Source organism: Thalia democratica, chromosome 5 (assembly GCF_965202585.1).
Source record: "Thalia democratica chromosome 5, ktThaDemo2.hap1.1, whole genome shotgun sequence".
Taxonomy (NCBI): domain Eukaryota; kingdom Metazoa; phylum Chordata; class Thaliacea; order Salpida; family Salpidae; genus Thalia; species Thalia democratica.
In genome coordinates, this window is record NC_139169.1 from 69,140,447 (window position 1) to 69,145,680 (window position 5,234).

Genomic DNA, 5,234 nt, shown 5'->3' on the forward strand with positions numbered 1-5,234 from the left:
GTGATGCTTTTCTTAAAAAATGTAGTGTAACTAATTAAATGTTTTAGAAGTATTTTGAGAAATATCACATATTATGACGTAACCTGATTAAAAGTAGCCGAGCAACGTAGCAATGTAACCTTAACTTCTAGTATTCATGCCGAAAAATGTTAAGAATTTAGCAAAAACGAAATTATAAAACGTAATCAAAGGACTTGTGGTATAATTGTTTAACTTAATCCGAAATTGTCTATAAATATAAAAAAAAAATTTACATTATATTTTTGATACAAGTATAATCTCTATAAACAAATCCTAGCAAAACTGTTTAACACCGATAAGTAATTAAAAGTATATCTTTTTCTTGAAGTACTTATTTAATTAAGCTCTTTTTTATGACATTAATGTAAAGCTTCAGAATTCTTCGATTAAAGAACACTTTTTTAGCACATTTAAAGTAACTAGAAACAATTACTTTAATTGCTTATTTACAGGTAGCAAACGTTGTTTTGTCAGCTATTCTGTTTTTAGTTGGCGTACTTTAAATTTCCTTTAATGTTTAAAGTATGTTAGGATATTATAACTTTCTAAACTTAAAAAATTATTTGCTTGCAATATATAAACAGAACAAGTTTTTATCTAAGAAATTTTTGAAAATTAGTTTTAGTATATATTAAAATTACATAGTTGAATATTTCGTTTAAACTTCTTTTTATTTACAATAAGCCCTGTAGCTTTAAAGAAAATATTTCATAACTTCCTTCGAAAATTTAGTTTACTATAATAAAATTAACATATACTATCGCTGCTTTGTAATGACTATTTTAGGATTTTTTGCTCCTACATACAATTGTGTTTCCTGAATACGTGCATTACAAATAACAATAGATTTATTCAGTTTGAAGAAAGCTTTTTTCCCGAAATCTTTTCTCATGATTTGCAACACCTTAAGAATAGAAACAGTATTTTGATTAAAACGAACTATCTTTCCACTAAACATAGTTTTACTGAAATTTGAGAGATGATTGCGCTGTTGAAACTAGTTTTAAGACTAGGAAAAGTTTGTTATGTGATATACTCTTTGCTTAGGTCTATTGTTAAGCTTATTCGTATTTGAGGTAACTTATTGTTGCTAAACGTAATTGTTTAACTATTCAAAAAACATACTTTGCGTTATGTATTTCACTCAACTCATATTTAGTTTTACTTGATTTTTATCAATAACTTGACACATTTAAATTAAAACTAAGTTTTTTTTTTTGTTATATTAACTCTATACTTAGTAAAGTATCATATAAAGTTTTTTTGTTGTATATCGATGGTTTTTGTTTATTATATAAAATATGCTTTGTAATGAAAGCCTTAAAAAAATATATCTTAGACATATACTAACAAAATTAATTCTGTTCAAATGTTATTCTTAATTCTATTCAGAATACTAAAATTATTAACTTATATTTTAAATTTATACTTTTTGCTCATTTACGAGGCTTATCTTTTAAATACTTTATATTTAAGATAAAAATTTCATCTGCTATTTTAATAAAGAGAACTTTGTTTAATAAATGGCCTTGTTACCAATATAAAAATATTTCCATAGGTTTAAGGTAGTTTAGATCTTTAGTAAGATTAAAAAAAAAGCAAAAAAACCTACCTATTACATAACCAAGTTGAAAAAAGTTAGTATTACAGTTACTATTCTTTTTTTTTTGTTCATCAACTGACAGTTCGTTTCTATAAATTTTTTAGATAAATATATAGAATTTAAAAGTTTGTTTAACAATTAATCTTTTAAATTTTATAAGCTATATTTTCAAATAATATTTCAAGATATTTTTTAATTAACTATTTCAGCAAAGAGTGCTTTTTCAGCTTAATACTAAACATCAAGTAATAAACAATAGGAATATTTAAATAATAAAAATATCAGTATAATGATCAGTACATTCAATATAAGTAGAAGAAAAAAAATTCTCTTCAAAGTTTTTATCAAAGTTTTGGTTAAAAGTATAGCTTAACAAACTATTGTATAAATCTTGTAATATAAATTGTATAGGAATATTAATTATTATTACATCACCTGATTACCAGCAGCAACACAACTTCACAATGCAACCTAAAGTTAAAGTGGCAAACAATGATCATAACTCAGAAAAAATGAAGAAATTAGGAAACGTTATCAAAGGATTTGGGGTATAAATGTTTATACTAATATGTAATTTTCTGTTAACAAATATTCTAGGATTCTAGCAAAATCAATTAACATAAAAAATAATTTAAAAATCAAAAATCTGACTTAATCTTAAACTTTTTTATATTACTTGTTTTATTCAACAATGTCTTGTTAAACTATTCTAGATCATTGTACCACAGTCTTTTGTTTCAAGAACAATTTTTTGCATAAATCATTTAAGTACAAATGACTGTTTTAATTACTTGTTTTCAGGTCGCAACTGTGTCTTTATCAGCTCTTTTGTTTTTTGCTGGAATACTTGAGCTTTGTGTACGGCCCTGTTCTTATCCGTATTTCAATGACTGGGAAAAACCAAATTATGAACAGTGTCCCGTCTATATTGGACAAAGTATTTGGTGCTCTTTGTTTGTTAGTTTTCTTTTGGCATTTTTATTAAGTCAACTTTTTGTAATTTCCTGTATAGGTTTATTAAAAGGTGTAAAACAAAGTATTGTTTTTAATGTTTGAAATTTCTTTTGTTATAAAATGTTATAACGTTATGCAGTAAAACTTAAGAAAATTAAAGTTTATAATATATTTTAAAGTTTCATACCAACTTAAGTTTTTAAATTACTACTAAAAGTTGTTTTTTTCAGCCTCTAATTGCTGGAATTTTAGGAATTAGTACCAGTAAAAACGCAAAGAGCCAGACAAAAGTAAGAGAACTTTTCTTATTAAAGATATTGTTATTTTATTTTCTATATAGTGTTACTTTTTGTGGATTTGCATGCTAGTAGATACAACAAAATCATCAAAAGCTCATTTTAAAAAACGTTCTTTTTTATTCAAATTACAACTTCGTGACCAAAGTTATTTTTAGTAAATTGTTTTTTTTAAATAAGTTTCAATATTATTGTTTAACGCAGTACAGCAGATAAGTACAACCGTCGCAAGAGTTAATTAAAAATCAAAGTTTTATGTAAAATGATTTTATTTTGTAATAAAATGTTATTTTAAGTAAGACCTAGAAGTAAAGTTTTACAAGTTAACAGTCCCGTTTATGTAATAAAACAATTTTGATTAAATTTGTAATATCTATGTTAATGCATTTATCGTTATATAAAGTTTATGATAAAAAATATTACTAAATATATTTAATACTATAGATAGGTTTAGTCATGGGTTTTAGCATTGTTGGAGCAGTATTTTCATTTATACCTGTGTTAATGGAAATTTTTTATCTCAAAAATATTTCGGTAAGTATTTTTTTTTTAATTTAAAATTACAAGTAGTATACTAATTTAACGGTAAGAAACATAAACTTTTTTTTTAACATACAAGAAAACTCAAATAAATCAAATTCAAATACTTTGTTGTTTAAACCAACTTATGTATTTTACATTGTAAGTTCAATTGTACGATAAAAGTAAAGATACTATTTTTAATTAAGTTTTCAGCTAAGTATAACTCTTTAATAACTAAGCTAAAATAAATAAGTTCTACTTGAATAGATTAAATTGAAATTAAGAAAACATACTTGTAGTTTTAATAATTTAATTTTGTAACATTACGAAAACACTTATCGCTCAAAAGTATACTTCGTGCATATACATTTACCTTTGTTTTAAAATTCAAAATTTATTAACATAAAATGAAAAAAAAACCTACTTTTTTCATGCTTCTTTCGTTATATCTTTGTAATTAAAAAAAGAATTCATACTTTAAATACTAAAAAATAATGTTTAAATACGTTATTTGGTATCAAAAGAGTAGAAACCAAATTACTTATCTTTTTTAACAGTACTACGATAGCAGTGGGTTTATAGCACTTCAACTAATAATACTACTAGTGGCTTTCGCAAATTTCGTCTTATTGATTATCACCGCAAGTTACAGTTGTTGTTTCAGTTACTGTTGCTGCAGGGATGATGTGAGTTTTTTAATACTTAATTGTTTACATATACCACAGATGTTCTTGTGTCAAAACTTTATTTCAACTAACGGTTGGTTTATTTCAACTAAATAAAGTCCGTTAGTTGAAATAAAGTTTTGACACAAGAACATCTGTGGTATATATTCCGATAAGCTTAGCTTATTAGGATCTCCAGGATTTAACGCCTGTTAACGTTACATCTTATAAATTACATATATTTATTTTTTCAAGACTTTATTATGCAAACTAAGTTTTGGTCATGACCTCGTCAGTGCTTAAATAAAAAATATAAAAAGATATGTAACAGTCATGGAAAATATTATTTAAACAATTAAATAAAAGCAAAATTCATTTAAAATTTTTAATTAAGTTTTTTTACTTAAAGGTAAAACAAATTGAATTTTAATTTTAAGGTTGAAATTATGGTAAATTTTAAGTTTTACTTAAGTTTCAAAGTCAATTTAAAAATAAAAACAATATTAAGAATCTTCTTTTTTCTCCTAGAAAGTTTTCAAAATAAACATTGCTTGAATAAAAATGTAGTTAATAGTAGTAAATGAGCTTTAAGTTGAAATACATTTTCTTGTGGATAACTTTAATGGTGACGTAATTATCGAAAATTTAAAGAATTTATCACTTGTGATAGCTATGAAAATTTAAAATTTTGCTTGAATGAGTTTATAAAAACTTTTAGTTCAAGAAAATAGTAGCTACATAAATATTTTAGCAAGAGCATGTATAAGATCTATATTACAAACAACTCAAGACTTAAGTTTTAAAGTGGAGTTTTTTGAAGTTCGGTACATTAAAACTAAAAATCTTCACTGAAATGTATCTCAACTTAAAGCTATTCACTACTATTAATTACTTTTTTGTTTAAGCAATGTTTATTTTGAAAACTTACTAGAAGAAAAAAGAATCCTGCATATATGTTCTTATTATCATTTTTTATATTGTATTGGTTTTGAAACTTAATGAGAACTTAAACTTTACATTAAATTCAACCTTAATATTAATATTTTTTATTTTCAAGTAAAAAATTTAAGTAAAATAATAGAAATTTTAAACAACTGAATCGTTTTTTAAAATAAATTGCTTAAATAATATTTTCCATGACTCTTACATATCTTTATTTTATTTTTTTTTATT